The sequence below is a fragment of the Liolophura sinensis genome, chromosome 13, assembly GCF_032854445.1.
Source record: "Liolophura sinensis isolate JHLJ2023 chromosome 13, CUHK_Ljap_v2, whole genome shotgun sequence".
In the NCBI taxonomy this organism is placed as follows: domain Eukaryota; kingdom Metazoa; phylum Mollusca; class Polyplacophora; order Chitonida; family Chitonidae; genus Liolophura; species Liolophura sinensis.
The window spans coordinates 12,537,459-12,559,939 of NC_088307.1; positions in this window are offsets into that span (position 1 = coordinate 12,537,459).

Genomic DNA, 22,481 nt, shown 5'->3' on the forward strand with positions numbered 1-22,481 from the left:
AGCTACTCAAAGAAGCGGAAATATTTCGACTTTTGACTTGATATCTTTTTTTCTAATATCAACCTGTTGTCTGACTTCATCAACATGAAAAAAAAACTTAATTTATAAAACAAAAGTATTTAAAACACCAGATATGCCCACAAATTCATATAGGTCATCTCTTCTAAAACTTTGTTACATTTAGTTTTCCTTTAGATTTATGTATACTCTGTGCATTCCAGTTTTGTTCGCGGTCAAATGTCAAAACGACATTTAGATAAGGATAGTTTTAAACCAGGAATTCGTTGGACTGGGTTTCAAATTAAATCATACCGTATATGGGTTGTTTACGAATTCGTAATTTTGCTTTTCAGAAATCATGCCCAAACAGACAGACAAGTTGCCCGTTATTGACACAGAAATTCGCAACCGTCATTCTCAGCCATCAAGAAGACAAGGTACATTATAATCATTATATTACGAAACATTTACATAGAAAATATGGGATATATTATATGTCAGGTGAATGTTAAATCATCAATATTATTTTTCCAAAAAGATATAGTAAAAAAGAACCACTATAGTGTATAATGCAAGATTCATGATGAATTTGTGGTAAAAACCTTCACCATATAATACACCCGAACTTTACAACGGCTAAGTTAAGTACACAATCTATGATACGTTATTTGAAGGCTGCGTTAGAAAATTGTAAGCTAATAGCAATGTGAAGTTCTGCCTAATTCTCATATCTTCATTTTCAGATCGAACGAATATGCTAGTTTTGCCAGCAATCCAGCCCAGGGATCAAAACCGTGCACGTAAGTCTTCCAAATATGTTCTTGAAAAGTTTATATGATTATTAAAATTAATATTATTTAAATATGAATTGATAACTGTATCCAATGATATACCAGCGCACTGATATAAACAGTGGGACATAAATCTGTCCGAACAAATATTCTCACTTTATTTTACGTTCCTTGTTGTTCCCATGATTTCTCAAAGATTTAACCTCATAAACACAAACAATCTGCAATCAAAGACGAGATTTTTTCTTCCGCGGAATGTTTTTATCATGGCGTTCTATTGTAGGTATTTGTAGAGTTCCACGCCCATCTGGAAAACAATGCCATACAGTTTTGCTGTTATGGCTCCTGTTTATTTATAAAAACAAAACAAGTTTTTGGTATTTACAACAAATATGTGATTAATATGTTGATTTAGTACCATTAAAGGGTATACAAGCGAATGATTTTTGTTTCCCAGGTCCGAAACTGGTTAAAGACCAGTTAACTTCCAACAAGGGTGTGCGATTTTCACCTTGTCTTCCACCACTGACCAACCCAGGAAGCCAAAGGAAGACCAGACAGACGACCTTGGAGATCAGACAGGGCAAAGGTGAATTGTTTTAGCATTTGTGTAAATGATGTATAATTAAATAGTTTATCGCATAGTTTACCAGAACGGCGAGTTTTATTCTACAATGGTTCTAAATTAATGTATGCGTTAAGACATTCATCTACGAGGTCTAACCCTTAACCCTAGAACCATCACTGTTTATATTAATTATTTTACTTTTATCTTACATCCAGATGTTTTTGTTTCGGTTTTTTAAATGTTTCTTCTTTTTCAACCCTCAGTTGACACACGTTTGACATTGCGAAAAATCAAGGTCCGACCAAAACCTACAACAGAGGAGCACATAGGTTCGTAAAACTGTATTACTAGAACAGTTTGTTCCTGTCTTCAAGAACATTCCGAATGAAATGACAATTGAGACAGATGGAAAATAATGATTTGAAAATCCTGAAGTGTTTTAAACTACTGATTATCTCTGCACGTTCACCATATCATTCACCCTAAATTTACTGTGGTTAAGTAAAATACATAGGCTATGATATGTTATTTGCAGCCGGCATTGGAAAAGTGTGAGCCTATATCCATGTGCTATATCCACCCTAATTCCCGTATCTTCATTTTCAGATGGAACGAATAGGCTAGTTTTGCCAGCAATTCAGCCCAGGAATAAAAACCATGCTTGTAAGTCCTCCAGATATGTTCTTGAAAAGTTTATATCAATGTTAACATTAACATTAATTGAAAATGAATTAATAAATGCATTGTCTGATATACATGCGCACTGATATCAACATTTGGACATAAATTTTCTTCTAACTTCATTTGGCGTGTCTTGTCGAACCAAAGATTTTTTCAAGATTTAACTTTACACCTAGGTCATAAACATAAATAACCTCCAATCCAATCTTTATTTTGGGGGAATGTTTTTAACATGTCTTTCTATTAAATGGTCTTAGGTCTTTGTAGAGTTCAACGCCCAAATTTAAAACAATGCTGTTATGGTTCCTGTTTATTTATAAAAAAAAAACAAGTTTTGGGTGTTTACGAAAATATGTGATTAGTATGTTGATTTAGTACCATTAATGCATATGCAAGAGAATGCTTTTTGTTTCCCAGGCCCTAAACTGGCTAAAGACCAGTTAACTCCCAACACAGGTCTGCAACCTTCAATTTGTGTGACCAACCCCGAAAGCCAAAGGGAGTTCAGACAGACGACCTTGGACATGAGACAAGGCAAAGGTGAATTGGTTTAGCCTTTGTGTAACTGATGTAGATTTATTAGTTTATCGCATAATTTACCAGATCGGCGAGTTTTATTCTAGAATGGTTCTTCGGGGAACTATTATGGAGAGACTAAATAATGTTGGCGATGAGTCATTCATCTGCCAGACCTAAATCAAAATGGACTGTCAAGGTCAATAATTCCGAGGTCTAATCCTTGGAACCCTGGAACTATTTGTATTAAATATTTTGCTTTCGTCTCACAACCAGGTGTTTTTGTTTCGGTTGTATGAATGTTTCTCCTTTTTCTACTCACATCTGACACACCTTTGACACTGCCAATAATCCAAGTCAGACCAAAACCTACAAAAAATAATCAGATAGGTTCGTATAGCTGTAATACTAAAACAATTTGTTCCTGTCTTTAAGAACATTCCGAATGTCATGACATTTCAGACAGATCGTATATTAATGATTTAAAATCCTGAAATTTTTTAAACTGCTAATTACCTCTGCATGGACGTTTGCACAAATTGCTTCAGTCAAAAATTATTGCACGTTCCTGTTTTCTTTGGAACATTTAACATAAAAACTCAAATGATTGTCAAACAGAGCAGTGATTTTTCGTTACTATCTGCTACTCTGCAACGTGTTATGTGTCATCGAAGAGTTAAAAATGTAAAGATATCTTTTTCTTCAGGAAATATCGACCATTTCGGAAGAGCCATGCAACTTAAGGAGTTGAAGGAAAAACTTCTCACTGAAATTGAGAGAGAAACAGAGTTGAAGTCTTCTCAGACGGAGGATAAAAGGTACACGGCTTTTCAGATATTTTTGTCTTGTATTTACTCCCCCACTTTGTTATCTGCAGATTTAATACTAAAATTCATTTTATTGATACCATGACGTTGCTGATACTGTGCAGGTTCAAACTTTACAAAACGAAAACATGGTTGGACGAAGCATTAAAATTTAAATTATGTAATTATTAACCATTAGATAGTTCGGTTTCTTTGTCGAGCTTTGAAATATACTTACTAATCACCCATCATGTCAACTGAGCGTCTGTTCAAGATATATTAGGCCTTCATCCCTGACGTTTTTTAAGAGTTATCCTTTTAATAACTATTTATTGATCTGATTGGTGTTTTACGTCCTTCTCAGTATATTTCACTTAGTGTTAAACTTTTTTTAACTGTAGAGACTAAAAGAATGAATAAATCGTCAATAATCCTCAATCCTAATCTTCATATTATCACTGTTGTATGGAACAAGATTTGAAGCTTTCATATATTAATGGTAACTCTGTCAAGTTAAACAGTGTTGTCTCTTCATAACCCTGTATAATTAAACAGAAATACATGGTGGCAGTGTATTGAACTGTTTTTTTTTTATTCTTAACCTTAGAATTCACTAAAACATCAGCTGTGGTCAGTAAAATAACCATTTAGCTGGGTAACATAACCTTTTGAATATCGTAGCCGAAAAGCAGAAAGTGGCAATGCCTGTTTCGATTTGTATTCTGGGAAAATTTGTTTTAACAATAACTTAAATAGCTTTTGTCAAGAACAACATTGTCAACAAATAAAGGAAGAATCATCTGGAATACATCTTTGCTGTTACCAAAAATCTTTTTTAAGTAAAATAGTGAGTTATCATTTAGAACAGAGAAATCTTTTTTTCTCTTTCAGGTATTTGAATCATCTTAGAAAAAACTTAACAGATCTCGTGCAGGAAACGGAAGGAACGATGAGTGAAACGATGGAAATTTCTGCCAAGAGCAATGAAGTTCGGGAGACATTGACATATATGAGACGGCAGATTGCAGACTTACAGGCAAGACAAACACGGATTATGTGCAACAGTGAGAGACTGCAGGACGCATGCGTCAAATTAGAGGATGAGCTGACCAGAGAAATTCCAGACGTCATGAAAATCCTCTGCCGAAATGTGTCAAATAAGGTGGATGTCTCAAGAGTTCAAAACAGATTTGCTAGCTTTGTGGAAGAAAGGAAAGTGGTACAACAGAAGGCTTCCGTCTCAATCATCCGAGATGCTGCAAAAACACAACCCCAAGCAGGTGTGCCACATGATAAAGCAAAGATCACATCGAAAACTAAAGGTCGTTTCCACAAACTGACTGCCAGGATTTTGGGAGGCAGAAAAAAAAGACACGATGGTGATGTCAACGCATCGAGGAGTGAATCCCCAGTTCAGTACATCAGGCGAACATCTGAGAAATTGATCGGCAGATTTAAAGGACGAAACCAAATAACGCCAATCCTCGAGGAAGACTAGATGGTTGTAACAGGGAAGACATATTAAAGCCATGAGTTTTATGTAAGGTTAAGGGGAAACATTTTTCCTGCTTAAGCGTGCTTTTTAAGCAAAAACTAAACATAATCATAATTTCATAATTGTTTGACATCACTGACAAAATAAAACTGATGTACAGATACTGGCGTTTTTACAAAACAGTTACATCTTCTTACTCCGCCACTCGCTTCACAGGTATAGTTGGTATAGTAAAAAAGAACTTTACTGAGTTGTCTTTTATATTACGCATATCCTGATATTAATTTGCTATCAATGCTCTAAGCAGAGACTTTATTTTTTATTGTTTACATTTGCATGTACTTTTTACGCTTTGATCTAAATAATCTCTAATGGAGAATGATGACATTTTACAAACTGTGTCCCTTTTTGTCTTATATATGATCTGATATTGTTTACTAAAATAAATGTAAACTATGGGCTTAACATTTAATATTTCTTTTTTTTTGATGTTGTTATTAGTGGTGTTGTTGTTGTTTTTTTCTGTCATCGGTATGGACAAGAACTATTAAACTATTACGCCGTACTCAAGAATATTTCACTGATACAATGGCGGCCAGCATTATGGTGGGATGAATCCGGGCAGAGCCCGGGTGAAACCCACGACCATCCTGTCAGTCCTTACCGCGTCTGAAAGGAAAGGAGTGTAGTTTGAGCTTGACTTGAACTCACAGCGCCCTTGGCTAGAGGTTCACAAGATAATTTTACTGTTAAATTTTTAATGGAACTATCCAAATGCTACCTTAACTCAAAACAATTTGCTTCTGATTAAAACAGGACGATGTGCCCTAACGAATTGTGTCGATGAGAGTGAGTGAGGGCTTGGGGTTTAACTATAGAATTTAACAATTTTTCAATGACGACGAAGGAATCTTTCGGATGCATGTAATGTGCCTCCTTGTTGAAGGACGGATTTCCACCACTCCATTATCTAGTGCTGATTCAATGAGACGCTTTACCGAAGGCAAGTAAGACGCCCCTCATGAGCAATTATACTGATACGGGTTAACCAGCTGTTGCACTATCCGCTTAATGCTGAAGGCTAAACGAGGAAGTTACAACTGCCTCTTTCAAGGTCTTAGGTGTGACTCGACTCAGGATTGACCCAGGATCTACAGCATCCGAATCGGACGCTCTACCCGGACGCTATCGGGACAGGTTAGGGTCGATGATATGTTTCTATCCTGGCAACATATCAGGCGTTCATTCCCCAAATTTACTAGTATTGAATCTAAAGTTGACACTAGGTAAAGAGGAACAGGGTCAATTTAGCACGAAGTTTCACTTTAGGCGTCTCCTTGTATATTGTATACGATCCATAACACATTGATAAACCATGCCGAAGACACCAGATTTGACACGAACGGGTTTTTCGATCAGCTAGTAATGCTCTGTTTGCCTTGATGCTCAGCGTGAAATGATTTATTTATTTATTTCTTTGATTGGTGTTTTACGCCGTACCCAAGAATATTTCACTTATACGACGGCGGCCAGAATTATGGTGAGAGAATACCGAGCAGAGCCCCGGGGAAACCCACGAACAACCCAAAACAAAAGCAAAACAATAAAAACGAGGAAAAAAAACTTCGCTCATCAAAAGATAAAGTACTGGGGTGAAATAGCAACCGATAAACTATAATATGGATTGTTATCAAGCATCACGGAAATTGTTTCAGTTTTCAGGGAGAGCAACGGCCACGTGAAGGGCTTGTATATTCCCGTATCCTGCAGCCGACATTCATCTGGTTCAAAACCAAAAATTCTGTGCCATTTTTTTTTTGTTTTGTTTTTTTTTGGCGTACGTGCTTGTTATCCAAAGAATGGAACTTTGGACAGGGATGAGTTCCATTGATGAAAGTGTGAATTTCTCTGCTAATGGACACATGGTGTCAGATAGTGACGGGGCTGTGCGTGGCGTAACCTTGACATTGCTAGGTACCCATCCCACCTGATGGCTTATAAATATGCAGATTTCAACAAACATGTATGTCAGGATTTTTATAAGTGCTGTCTCACAGGCTGACCAAGATAGACAGCAATGCTTATGGTTGAGTTATAGCACTAAACGCTTTTGCAATATAAAAAAGGGATATAAGGAAATACGAGTCTTTTGATAGGTGTTATCTGGTTTAGTTTGGCTGGAAAATCAACAACGACGATGAAGCGTTTCTCCTGAACATTGGCCCTGAGTGCTGAATTGATAGGTCATTCACCTCCCCCAATATGCGGTGGGCTGACACCATATCTTTCCGTGCATTGTCCCGGAGTTACCGTGTAACTGATATTATCTCCGCTTGTAATACTCTTCCAGTCTTACGAGATTATTTGTTGACAAACTGCTTGAGGTTTACAGTCGTTTTCAACATTATTTCGGGCATGTCACATTGGTGTTTCCTTTTAGCAGGAAATGTTCATTGTCAGTTTATTTATAGCGCTTCCTCACTGAAACATGTTAAATCCGTTACAGTGGACAGGTTTTTCCTTAAGCCATGTTGAGTTTACATACCAATGAGAGATAGTAAAGATACTGGTTTGTCTCCAAACTTGAATACATGGAAACGTTTGCAGATTTTGAACGTTTGGCAACACACTTTGTTTTAAAGAAAAAATTCGATATAATGGTGTAGCTAGCTCATCTGCACAAGTTTACAGAAGAGGGCCTGCGATGCCTTCGTAGCCGCATGATATGGTACAATATTTAATAAAATTTTATGTTCCTTTTTAAAGGACAAGAAAATTTAAATATCAAACAAATAACAATGAAAAGAGCATGCACTTTCTCGCACGTGCATGCCATAAAAATTCTAAAATGTACCTCAAGCTGATAAATTATAAATAAAGTCAGCGCCAAAATCCGCTGTGGGCGACTCCATTTTCCCTAAGAACTGCTCCTTAAGTCTTCTGTGTTAGGAGGAGAATTACGCTAGGAATCCGCCGAAGTGCAGTTCGTACATTTCCGGTAGAACTCTTTTTACCAGTAGGTAGCGAACAGTACAGTTCGCTTTCAGCCTGACGATCGGGAAGCCGGAATGTTGGACGTAGTTTCTAAGTTTACACGAACAAGCCGGCAGTTTTAACGACTCTCATTGACTGACAGGCAACACATTCCCAGCATAAATCACAGGGTGTTATAGATGGAGGACGCTGTGAACTCAGCGATTAATGCCAGCTTTGCCGTTTTCAGACTTCACCTGTATGTCGATTAAAAATCGCAACATTATCCTGCAGGAACCACCAGTTAGAACAAAAATGTGCTCTTTTAAGCCTATAGTGTCATTGTTTTACGTTTCCTTCTAATATAAAAGACAATTGGACGTTACACAATGTATTATTTTAGTTACATTCCATTTGTGAAAGTTTCAACAGATCACTGTGTTAAAAACTGATATAGAATACCTGTTTATTAGGTCAGCAATAAGAGAAACATTAGTGGCATTATTGTCTTCATCAAAAACATGATTAGGCAGTTCGGTCCTTTCTTTTTTTTTTACGAAACTCCTGTAGCGTTTAGTTTACATTTTGCTCAAAAGATTCCACATACCCATTATATTGTACTTTTATTGCTTTTTCAGTTCTTTTGTCATGTGACTTAATCGGGCGTATTCGTCACTATTTTTGTTCTTGCCACATTTTTTGTTGTCCCTCAAGGCACAGTCCTTTGACTTTAAAAATGATATCAATTCAGAGTTATACCATTCCGGAAAAAAGCGATTTCGTAAGCACGTTTTTTTTATAATACGGAATAAATTAACATAGAAATAATCAAATGCTTCATTAACGGAGTGAAAACAGTCAAAAACAGACCACTCAAAACAAGACAGGAGTATTTTCATGTGAAGAAAGTTCGCTTTCTTGTAGTTGAACACTTTCCGGTCGGCCGGCCGTGCAGTTTTTTGTTTCAGCTGGATGTCTGTGTGACCCACCACAGCCTGGTGAGTTGATTACACGGCATTTTCAGTGTCACGCACATAGCTGCTACAACCTCGAGCTAGCACGAAATTAAACACCTTGTCAATTCACGTTTTTATCGAGTTACATTGATCCAGATCGTACACGGTCAATAAGACAAAGGTTGTCAGAGTTGAGGGCGACCAGACGATGTGCAATGGGCCAAGTTGGTTGGACATAAACATCGAATCCCATGTAATTTCACTCAGGTTAAACTCGCCACAAGTAAGAATGTTGTCATTGTCTCTCATGGACTTACTTACATACTCGACAGATTTCTCTAGTTGGTCAACGGCTGCAGGGGTAGCGTCAGATGCTATACATACACAAGCCAGGATTGAATGAAAGGCCAGCAAGGAACACTTTCACGCACACAATCCGAAATGTGTCGAAGTGTTCCCGACAAACACACTGTAAACTTGTACTACAGCCAATAGAACTCTATCCCCGAATACTTTCCCAAAAGTTACTATCACGCCATTATACTTTAAATGGCAAGTCCGTGAGTAATTCGCCTTTGAAGGTTATGCTCTGTGATTATGGAAAACAGATATTTAAATGCTTACTAACTGGGTGATGTAATCTAATACGGCTACCAAGCCGTGTCTCAAAGGCGAACATTTTTTAATCCATTTGGGTTAAACGATAATGGTTTTGATGCATTCAAAGGAGAATTACAGTACACTTAGACGTCAGCTTGGCCGGGAAGTCACTAAATTCAATATTTGGAAAACACTTGAATTTACTTTAGATGAGCTAGAACTTTTACGTAAGACTAGAGTAAACACACAACGATTAGCGGTCATCCCTAACCTCTGTCTAACAAAGGGTATTAATTGTCCTCGGGCGTTTCCTGGCATTGCCCAATATATCAAGGAGTTTTTGGTTATCTTCCAACAAGAGCAATTCGTTTCAAGCTTTGGTGATCCCCAAAGGAATCAAATCCAGATGGACACAGGATTACGTGCTGTAATCAATGCCTCCAACGTAAATAACACACGGGTGGTGTTTCACTTAACTACTGCTGGTGTGGCAACTCAGCTCACAGTTTTCTTTATAACTTTTATTCTAGGAGTCGTCGGGAACATCGTGTTGGTGTTGACAGTGTACAAGAGACCGGCCTTACACAGAGTCACCTACTACTTGGTGTCTGCTCTTGGCATCGAGGACACACTAGCGCTGGTGAATTATGGGATTTTTTATCCACAAGCCTTTATATTAGGCGATTGGTTTCTTGGTGATTCTGTTTGTTTTATGCACATTTTTCTGCTTTACCTGGCCGGACTTTGTGAACTCAGCCTGATGGCAGTGATAAGCTTAGATCGCTATTTTGCATGCTGCAGGCCTCTCCGGTATTCTCATGACATTACCCCACGGCGTTGCGCAGTTGCCATCGCTTGTTGTGGTGTTTACGCCATCGCCCTGACGCTCTTTCTCATGGTTACATGTCAAGCGTATGAATATGACGAATACTTCAAGAACTGTATCGTGGAGTTATCAAACACACCAAAGCAGCAGCACTGTTCGATTGTGGCATTTTTTCTCTCAACTGTGCCCTGTACTACAACCATTGCCGTATGTCAATGGAAAATTCTAAAGCAAGTGAAAAGGGTTACTCAGAACACACCACCGAACGTCACTTCTGGCAACAACCAGGTCACTTCCGGCAACCACATGAACAAAGCTACAATGACGGTGACTCTGATGACGGGAACTTACGTCATTTGTTGGTTACCCTTTGTGTTCATTCGTTTCTCTGGTATTTTTGTGGACTGGAAACAATCGGAATCCCTGCAAGGGACTTTATACATTCTCAAGCGGATAACCTTTCAGATTTTCTTGGTGTCTAAATTCGCCAACCCCATTATTTACAGAATTTACAATCGGGAATTCCGTACGCAGTGTGGAAAATTACTTTGCTCTAAACTGAAAGTGAAAGTTGTTACAGCACAGCCAAAAAAAACCAGAGCAAAAATTGTAGTACCCAAATTCTAATGCAGTTTTCGGAATTGGGTATACTGCCAGCCCAGTGCCGTTCCCAGTTCAGCGAGAAATCGAACCCCGCCCTGGTCCACAAAATGGCAATAATGAGAACAACAGAGCACTAAAAGTTTTGTGCGAAAAGATAAGAATATTTTATCAAAATTGTAGAAGCTTATGTAACAAAATCTCGCAACTGGATGTCCTTGTAAGTGAATATACATACGGCATTGTCTCTGCTTCTGACTTCAGGCTGTGCTCAGGAATTGTGGATTCAATGCTAGTAGATTCAAATCTGATAACATATATAGAAACGATCGGGACAGGAGTTTTTTCAACAGGAGAACACCGATGGATGTATTTATTGCTGCAATAGCAGCTTACCTGAACAAATGGTCACGTGACTAAGAAAGAGAAACACAACATGTGTGGGTAAAAGCCTCACTTTCTTATAGAAAGCTGTATGTTGTTGTGTTCATTTTCGACCAGATTGCATGGCTCTATAATTGGATGACTTTTAAACTCTCTTCGAAACGTTTCTCAATTTTAAGGACTGGCGATATCAACTTGTCTGATATTTTATGGCAAGAATCGGCTATTCCCGTGACCTACAGGTAAGGTCAATCTCAACAATGACATCACCTTCTAGCTGAGCATGATCTAATGCAACACAACAACAAGCCAAACGCCCGGTAGGGGTGTTCTTGATGTTATTTTGTCTAAATATCCACTCAAGATAAAGAAATTGATTCAGACATGACTTTAGATTCCGCCGCTCTTACTTTGCACTTCAAAGTAGCAAAGGAAGCACATCATGCCAGCTCAAAAATACATGTGTGTAACTGCATGTGGTCTGATCTCAAAAACCTCAGGACTTTGTGTGTTCGCTTCATTTATAATTAATTTTGTTGTGTGCTTGGATACCAAAACCAAAAAACGTTTATAGCTGCCAGAAACTTCAATACATATTGCTGGTTGAGAATTCCCTGTAATCGAAGTCTAAACGCTTCCGGTCATTAGTCAAATCAAAAGGAAAATGCACATGGTATAAAACTGTCAGCTTCAACAATATAACTGCGAAAAAACCGGCTGATATTTCCCATCTGTTTAGTGATTATTTTCACACCAGCTGACATTTCCAATCTACTTAATGGTTATTTCCATTGTGTTTATGTCAACACGGATATTGAGGAAGTACCGCTCTTTGAAATCGTTTCAAATGATCGTTTGTAGTCATCGATTGTTAACGTGAACACTGTGAGAGATATCCCCCTGACAATAGATCCGCGCAAGGCTTGTGGCCTTGTGTTCTGAAAGAATGTGTAAAAAATGTCAATGAACAAAGGCGAATATTCAGATTGCTTCAAATTTGCCAGTGTATTACCTTTTCGCAACTCTTGAAAAATTTAAAGTTTTTGAACGTCTCATTCATGAATAATATTTATCGAACCTTATATCTATGAATCTCAACTTGGTTTTGTGAAGGGGTGATTTCATTTTTGAACTTACACGTGTGTTTTAACAATATCACACAATCCATCAACCATATTGATTATTTTTTCAATATATGCTAAAAATAATTCCCGAGGAAAACTCACAACCATCTGCACATTGCTGCCGCAAGACCTTCCCACGGACGGCCGGAGAGGGAGCCAGCATGAGCTGGACTTGAGCTCACATCGACCGCATTGGTGAGAGGCTCCTGGGTCATTATGCTGCGGCAGCACGCTAACCAACTGACCCACGAAGCCCCCCACAACTCAGGAGCCTCACTGAAGGACCAACGAATAGAGAGCGCGGAACCGTACAAATGGCAATTAATTAAATCAGCATTCAATTTGCCTAAATTCAAAGTATGTAAAAATATGGAACGCACGAAGCAATTTGACATTGTTTTCTCTCCGTATTTAATAAGGTGTTAACTTAACATGTAAGGTAAGTATTCATTATCAACTGTGGCTTCAATTTTCACATTTAAGGGCAATATTCCTGGAGCTGGTCGGTTCATAGCACTCAGTACCGAGTATGTCCACCGTTTTAGCCTCACAAAGAGCGTGAACTGTGATTACTGTATGTTCAAATGAAATGTTTCAAATTATGAGTCCAATTAGGAGGTACAGAGTCAACTTGACACATATTAATTTTAACCTATCCATATTGTTGCATTATCACTGGTTTCTCGGAGAATCATTTGCACAGTGAAAATAAAATTAATATCAGCATGTCTTTCCCACAGCATTTCTGCATCCTTAGTTTAGTTCAGTTTTTTTAACCATTCTCATAGAGACGGCAAGGTCCATTTCCAGAGGTGATAAGAAAATAAATGGTAACAGATATGAAAAACTAGAAAAAAAACTGACTGTCTGTAGACGCATAACAGAACAGATAATGAAGCTGTACAGATTTATAACCAAACATGTGAGCGCCAAAGACACATAAAGCTGATAAAAGACATGTTAATAGAACAAGTCTCTTCATTTGGTTTGAAAATGTTGTAAAACGGTAAAAATGTGAATGTCCGATCTGGAGGATAGTTTGTCAAAAGGATTCTGGGATCTTATTACTACATTTTGAGCGAGATGCCCGGACAGGTGCTCCGCAAAATATTTTGATGCTTAAAAATATTTGCAATTGAAAAAACGATTTACACATCTATTTAAAAACCACAAGATCAAAATATTTCCCCCAGGTTTAAATACCAGAATAGATTGACAGAAGCATTACTTATGGATAACAATTCCTGGATTTATTGTATTGGTGAAGTTTCGACCTGGACTTATTGTATTGGTGAAGTTTCGACCTGGAATTCTTGTATACTACTGAAATAAAGTAACTGTGCATCATCTGCAGTTATGCCATGTTCTAATGAATTAAGATAAGAATATGATATTTGGTATTCTGTTAAATCACCGTTTAACTGTTGACAGGATAATCTCGAAATCTTTATCATTTAACACTAGACATCATGACACGCCCTCGAAGAGATGTGGTGTCAATAGTCAGTTCACAAACTCAATATCGTGTGTGTCCAGCATTGGCGTTGATGCAGGCTTCACAACGACGACGCACAGACGACACTAAGCGAGTGAAGAAAGCTTGGGGAATGTTGTTCCATGTCTGAAGCAACATTTGTCCCAAATCAGCTAACGTCAATGGCTGATTCGGGCCGTGACGTAATCGCCGTCGCATTTCATCCCATGCGCGCTCGATAGGGGACAGGTCAGGAGCAACTGCTGGCCAAGGGAGTACCGGAATGTTGTGCTGTCTCAAGAAATCCGTCACAACACGAGCCACATGTGGACGGGCATTATCTTGCTGAAGTGTGATGTTACGTCCATGTCCTTGAATGAACACTTGCACATGAGGCAGAATGATCTCGTCCCTGTATTGCAGGCCTGTCAGATTGCCATTCACAATGACAAGTTGGGTCCGCCCATGAGATGTGATGCCTCCCCAAACCATAACAGGACACAGACCCCCATTACAACTTCCGTTTTTCGGTAAGGACTATTGTAGTTCTGTGAATTTTAGGGTATAAAGTCTCTTTTTGCTCCCAGGCGTCCATTTTTGGTGCACAGGTGCTTGGTATTAAAATGCTGGAAACTGTCTAAACTTTGAGGAGGTATGAGCTTTATTGATGAGTTTGAAATTCTGGGTGAGAGGACACAAGGTGTGAGGTAGTGATGAGGCTGCGAGTGACGTCCCCTTGGCGTTGCTAGGCACGCCTCCAGCTGCCGGCATGGAAAGGTCCAGATTTTGACGGTCAACCTATGTCAAGATTTTCATGGCTTCTTTCTCACAGGCTGGGCCAGGTATGCACCAAAGCTTATTAGCCACGGAATGTTTGGGACAGACGCTAGACTTTAACATTGTCGCTTATTGAAAATTAATGGGGGTCCGAGGCCAACACTGCCGCCACCAAACGCTCGACGTAGAACAACGCACGCGTCAGCATACTGTTCACCAGGACGTCTGTACACCCTTGCCCTGCCATCTGAGCCGTCCAGATAAAATCTCGACTCGTCAGTGAACAGAACACCATCCCAATCTTGTCTCCTGTACCGTAGATGTTGTCTGCACCAGACAAGACGTGCCTGTCGGTGACGTTGGAGCAAAATCGGACGTATGGCAGGACGTCTGGGGCGGATGTTGCGCTCCCGCAGTCGGTTCCGTACAGTCCTGGAACTGATTGGGCGTAACCCAATGGTCCGAGCAGTCAAACTGGAACTCTGGAATCGATTCCTCAGATGGGTCAGCCGAATATGGTTGTCTTGCTGACGTGACGTCACACGTGGACGGCCGGACCGGGGCAAATCTCTCGTGTTCCCATTCTGTTGAAAACGCCGCCATAGAGAGGATATCGTGTTTCGATGGACACCAAATGTCTGGCAACTTCATTCTGGGCCATCCCAGTCTCCAGCATACCCACGGCGCCGAGACGTTGATTTTCTGTAAGCCGTGGCATGTTGTACGCACAGTTTATGTTGAAGTTAACGTGTTTTCCACAACATTTAGAGGCTAAAGAATAATCAACAGTTCTTCAATTTTCGAAATCAGGTGTGTGAACTTCATGTGTCAAACATCATGCAGAATGTGAGTCATGTCATTATACACGAAGTGCACGTGCCACGCGCGAAACGTGACATGACATTTCATGAAAAATGCTTGGCTAAATGTTTATTGACGGTTAGGTTTATAATTTTTCAAACATCTTTTGTTTTGTCCCATTTTCTGTGATGCACAGTTACTTTTTTCCATTAGTATATTAGCGAAGTTTCGACCGGTTTATTGTACTCGTCACGTTTCGAAATTGAATACCAGAAGTTTAAACCGTTTACATAACCATGCATACAGTGATATGTGATATTCCATCGATGACTTATAACACAAATACTTAATGCATTTCTTTGTAAATTTTCCATTCTTCCATCTGAACAGTTTTGATCAGGATTTGAGACTACGCCGCCTAACTCAACATATATTAATACCTGCTAAGCTTTTAAAAGATTTGCGATTAAGAGGAATCTGAACTGTTTATTCACAATGTGTTTTTACATGAGCCGAGAAGTTTAATTCATCAGTGAGATACATTTGATTTCGTGTACTGTGGTTAGTGAGTCTGATCCTAGACTATACTGCAATAGCTGGACCTTCTTTTTGAGAGTGTAGTTAATTAAAAAATATTTAGAAGAATTCAGTTTCAATTCCCAATCTTGGCACCGGTTAAAAAATTTGTCCTAACCAGATTGCAGATGAGCACAATAATTCAGATCAGATACAGTTTTGAAAATGTTGACATCATTAAGAAATATTACACATTTGGATTGAGATAGCTGAAGCGGCACGTCATTAACTTACAAGAAGGGACGGTCCAAAGATGGGACATCTGAAGTCTGACACTGCACCGTGCACCGCACTTCATAACTCGTTCCTTCCAGTTATTTAAATACGAGTGAAGCCATTTTAATAAATAATCAGAAACTCCTTAACATCTTAATTTGTACACAAGTAAGCTACGATTGATGCAGTCAAACGCTTTTGAAAAATCTGAATAGATTGTATGTACATTCACATTGCCATTCAGTTAAGATGACACACAGTGGGTAAAACATGTCAAATCCGTTACAGTGGACAGGTTTTTCCAAAAGCCTGTTGTTCACTACATAAAATTTGCTCACAAAATTGTTTAAATTGAGCATTATCTAACATTTTAAGCAACGTCACCAATGAGAGGTAGTAAAGATACAGGTTTGTCTGCAAATTTGAAAACATGTAAACGTTTGCAAATTTTAAAACGTTTGGGAACACACTTTATTTAAAAAAAATAAAAACGTCGATATAATGGTATAGCTAGATCATATGCAAAACTGTACAAAAGCGGGCCTGCAATGCCATCCTAGCTGCATGACTTGTATGGAACAATATTTAACAAAACTTCATGGCCCCATTTAAAGAACAAGAAAATTTAAATATCAAACAAATAACGATGAAAAGAGTATGCAATTTCACGCAGATGCATGCCATAAAAGATTCTAACCTGCACCTCGAGTTGATAAATTATCAATAAAGTCAGCGCCAAAATTCGCTGTGGGCACTCCATTTTGCCTAAGAACTGGTCTTGGCCGTTTTCAGACCTTACGTGTAAGGAGAGGAAAAATCGCAAAATTATGCAGCAGGCACGATTATTTAGAAAAAAATGTGCTTTTAAGCTTATAGTGTCATTGTTTTAAGTTTCCTTTTCCTTCAAGAGACAATTTGACGTTACACAATGTAATACTTGAGTTACATGCCATTTGTGGAATCTTCAACAGATCACTGTGTTAAAAACTGATATAGAATACTTGTTCATTAAGTCAGCAATACCAGAAAGAATTAAGGCATTATTATCTTCATCAAAAACATGACCAGGAAGTTCGGCCTTTCATTTTTTTAACGAAACTCCTATAGCGCTTAGTGCTATTCTTTACATTTTGTTAAAAAGATTCCACATACCCATTTTGTGCTTTTTCAGTTCCTTTCTCATTTGACTTACTCTGAAGAATTCATCGTCATTTTTGTTAATGCCACATTTTTTGTAGTCCTTCAAGGCACGCTCCTTAATCTTTAAAAATGATTTCAATTCAGAGTTATACCATGTCGGAAATGAGCGATTTCGCAAGCACGTTTTAGAATTATGTTTTTCATAATACAGAATAAAATATCATAGAAGAAATTGAATGTTTCATCAACGGAGTGAAAACAGTCAACAATAGATCAATCAAAACACGACAAAAGTATTTTCATGTTGCAAAAGTCCGCTTTCTTGTAGTTGAACACTTTCCGGTCGGTCTTCCGTGCACTTTTCGTTTCAGCTGGATGTCTATGTGACCCACCACAGCCCGGTGAGTTGATTGCACCGCATTTTCAGTGTCACACATATAGGTACTACAACCTCAAGCTATCACGAGATCAAACATCTTGTCAATTCACGTTTTTCTCGAGTTACATTGATCCACGTCCTGCACGGTCAATAAGACCAAAGTTTGACACAGTTGAGGGCGACCAGACGATGTGCAATGGGCCAAGTTGGTTGGACAAAGACATCGAATCCCATGTAATTTCTCTCAGGTTAAACTCACCACAAGTAAGAATGTTGTCATTGTCTCTCATGGACTTACTTACCAACTCGACAGCTTTCTCTATTTGGTCAACGGCTGCAGGGGTAGGGTCAGACGGTATATATACACAAGCCAGGATTGAATGAACGGCCAGCAAGAAACACTTTCACCCACAGAATCCCGAAATGTGTCGAAGTGTTCCCGACAAACACCCTGTAAAGTTGTACTACAGCCAATAGAACTCTATCCCTGAATACTTTCCCAAAAGTTACAATCCAGCCTGTATACTTTAAATGGCAAGTCCGTGAGAATTTTGCCTTTGAAGGCTATGTACCGTGATTATGGAAAAAAAGATATTTAAATGCTTACTAACTGGGTGATGTAATCTTATATGGCTACCGAGCCGTGTCTCCAAGGCGAGCATTTTTTAATACATTTGGGTTAAACGTTAATGGTTTTGATGCATTCAAGGGAGAATTACAGTACACTTTGACGTCAGCTTGGCCGGGAAGTCACTAAATTCAATATTTGGAAAACACTTAAATTTACTACAGATCTTTTATGTAAGACTAGAGTAAACACAAAACGATTAGCGCTCATCCCTAACGTCTGTCTAACAGGGTGAGTTAATTGTCCTTTGGCAATTTGCCCAATATATCAAGCAGTTTTTGGTTATATTCGGACAAGGGCAATTCCTTCAAAGCTTTGAGGACCCCCGAAAGAATCAAATTCAGATGGGCATGGGAATACGTGCTGTAATGAATGCCTCCAACGTAAATAACACACACGGGTGGTGTTTCACTTAACCACTGCTAGTGTAGCAACTCAGCTCACAGTTTTCTTCATAACCTTTGTTCTGGGAGTCGTTGGGAACATCGTGTTGGTGTTGACAGTCTACAAGAGACCAGCCTTACACAGAGTCGCCTACTACTTGGTGTCCGCTCTTGCCATCGAGGACACACTAGCGCTGGTGACTTACGCCATTTTTTTATCCGCGAGCTTTGATTTTAGGCGACTGGTTTTTCGGGGATCCCACTTGTTTCATGCAAATTTTTCTGCTTTACCTGGTCGGGTTTTGTGAGCTCAATCTGATGGCAATGATAAGCTTAGATCGCTACTTTGCCTGCTGCAGGCCTCTCCGGTATTCTCATGACATTACCCCACGGCGTTGCGCAGTTGTCATCGCTTGTTGTGGTTTTTACTCCATCTCTCTGGCGCTCTTTCTCATGGTTACATGTCAAGCGTATGGATATGACGAATACATGGAAACCTGTCTCATGGAGTTATCAAAGACACCAAAGCAGCAGCACTGTTCGATTGCAGCTTTTTTTCTCTCAACTGTGCCCTGTACTACAACCATTGCCGTGTGTCAATGGAAAATTCTAAAGCAAGTGAAAAGGGTTAATCAGAACACACCACCGAACCTCACTTCTGGCAACAACCAGGTCACTTCCGGCAACCACATGAACAAAGCTACAATGACGGTGACTCTGATTACAGCGACTTACGTCCTTTGTAGGTTGCCCTTTTTGTTCATTCGTTTTGTCTGGTATTTTTGTGGACTGGAAACAATCGGAATCCCTTCAAGCCACTCTATACATTCTCAGGCGAATAACAGCTCAGATTTTCATGGTGTCTAAATTCGCCAACCCCATTATTTACGGAATTTACAATCGGGAATTCTGTACGCAGTGTGGAAAGTTACTTTGTTTGGATCATTTGTTTGTTTGAGTTTCTAATGGTCACAGGTAAATTAATTTAATAAGGGATTTAAAGAGCAAAAAGCTAAAAGAATAAAAGAGTACATTTCTAAAAGCCAGATCTCTGAACTGAAAGTGAATAGTTCTATGATACAGAATTACAGCACAGCAAATGAAAGCAGAACAAAAATGGTATCACCCAAATTCTAAGGCAATTTTCCAGTTTGCGTATAATGGCAGCCCAATGCCATTGTCAGTTCACCGAGATATCAAACCCAGCCCTGGTCCACAGAATGGCAATGATGAGAACAACGGGTCACCAATTTTCTGTGCGAACAGTTATGTGTATTTTACTAAAACTGGAGAAACTTAGGTAACAAAAATTGTGTAATTGGATGTCCTTGTAAGAGAATGTACACAGAAGATTGTCCATGTGTGTGAATCATAGCTTTGCTCCAGAATTGTGGACTCCAAGTTAGTGGAGTCAAATCTTATAGCGAAGGGATCGGGACAGCAGTTGTTTCAAGAAGAAAAATACGGAAAATGCCGTAAAGCGCTTTACCTTAACAAACGGTCACGAGACAAAGAAACAGAAACAGGATGTGTGGGGGGGAAAGTGTCACTTTTCTGATAAAACACTGTATTTTGTGCTCATTTACCACCAGATTGTATGGATCAGTGCTTGTATGGCTTTTAAACCCTCTTCAAAACTTTTTCAGTTTTAAGCATTGGCGATATCAACTTGTCTGATATTGTATGGTAAGAATCGGCTATTCTCTTGACATACAGGTAAGGTAAATTTCAACAATAGCTTCACCTTCTAGCTGAGCATGATCTGATACAACGCAACAACAAGCCAAACACGCGGTAGAAGTGTTCATGACGTTTTTTTTGTCTAGGTATTCTTTGTCTAGTTATTGTTTCCAAATTTGACTACCATTAAGCATTAGTTACTGGCTGGAATTGTCATGAATACCCACAATAAATTTTTTCATATTTTTTTTTTAAAATATTATTATTATTATTATGTTGTATCTGGGGTTTGGGGGTCTGTTATTCAGTTTTTGCATCTTTTGGCTGTGCGTCGTAATAAATAAAGAGCAGCGTCAACGACGTGGTTGTAGCCAAATGGTGACACCTAATCGGTGAAATTCAGCAGCCTGTCAATTTTTTCAGTTAGTTAGTGTTTTGGCTATATATAATACCCTAGAAAGTTAACCATGGCTTAAATGCAAGCACAATTATTCCAGATATGCGGTGATGTGAACAGAGTTCTTTAGACGCCTCTGTTCTAGAATTACTGGAAATGCTGTGTTGTGATATTTAATAAACATGCATTTTTGTGAATTTTAATTCAAAATTGTCTGGAACGTAGAAACATTGTTTAAATACTTGCATACATGTATATACAAACTATAGAAAATGTAGAAATGAAAACTTTCCCTTTGGGTTTTGTTTTCTTTACGATTTCTGACCATAACGATATTCACCATCACAGCCTAACGGCTGTTTTTGTAGAAAATCATAATGGGTATATTTACAAGGTTTAAGGGAAAATTTAAGTTTATACCTCTGCAAAGAAAGGGATTTGTTGATGGGGAGCAAAATTTTAGATAATCATCAGTGAAAAGTTAACCCCTCTTGTTTTCAATGCCAGGTTCCGCAGAAGGTTGCCAAAAGTTTGGCTCATTTCCTGCACAGCCATTTCCTTGGTTCTGTGCCAAAGGTCTTTATAAAATGTACAAGGGTGAGGATAAACCCGGTCTACCAGGTATCTCGCGACCAGGACTGCAGGTTTCACAAATCTACCGTCGTTGTGTCGTTCGCATCTCTTTAAATTTAACAACAAATGTTCCAAACGGCTGTCCTCCAGTGAATCTTCCAAGGGATAAAGTGCAAAATATGTTCTATGTGGCGATCAACGCTGGAATATTAAAGCTTGTCATGAAAATATGCCCAGTTCCATGTAATAAAATGATCAGTTCTTCGTCGATTCCATGGAGGTGTGATTGATTCAAAAATAATGAGTTAGGATCATAATGGAATGTGAATGTGGGTACGAATGAGGGAGATGTTTGTTCTATGTATGTCCTATTTTCCCTTGATTTCAGTGAAAATGAAAATATCTGATCTGGCCAAAATCTTTTTAAACAGTAGAAAATAACCCAATTATGCAATGCAATCTGAAGTTTGTAGTGTCAGGTAATAGCACTTTATATTTTAGGCATAAAACGTCAGTAACTAAGTGTAGGCCATACACTGCTTACCCTGTAGGTATTCGTGTTTTGATTAAAGAGTTTTACCTGTGCCCATGAACAGTAACCCTTTAATGATAGGCATTTGTGACAATCATGCCGTTTAGGTGAATTTTAATATTTACCTAGGACTTAAATATTTCGAAAATATGGGCCCTATGCGCTGGTATCCTGTGTGTATATATGCTTGTATAAATCGATATTTGTTGCCAAGCAAATGTTCTTCCATAATGACTAATGTCTGAAAAGTTGGCATATCAATCGTGTCATTAGGATGTATGGTTGTCACCTTAATGAATATCCGATACAGGATCGGTTCGAAATGGCTTTTCACCATAGTAAAGAGAAGCTGTGACAGTGATTCACTGTAGGCAAATTCTGAGCAACACTGTAAACTATATGTAAAGCCAGCTCACATCTGTTTGTAAATTTCGACGTAACTTACTAACAACTGTTATCAAATAGACCATTGCCTCCGGCCGTACGTGGAAAGGTCTGCCAGCAAACTGCAGATGGTCGTGGGTTTCCACTGGGCTGTGCCGGGTTTCGTCTCACAATAATGCTGGCCGCTGTCGTATAAGTAAAATATTCTTGAGTAAGGCGTA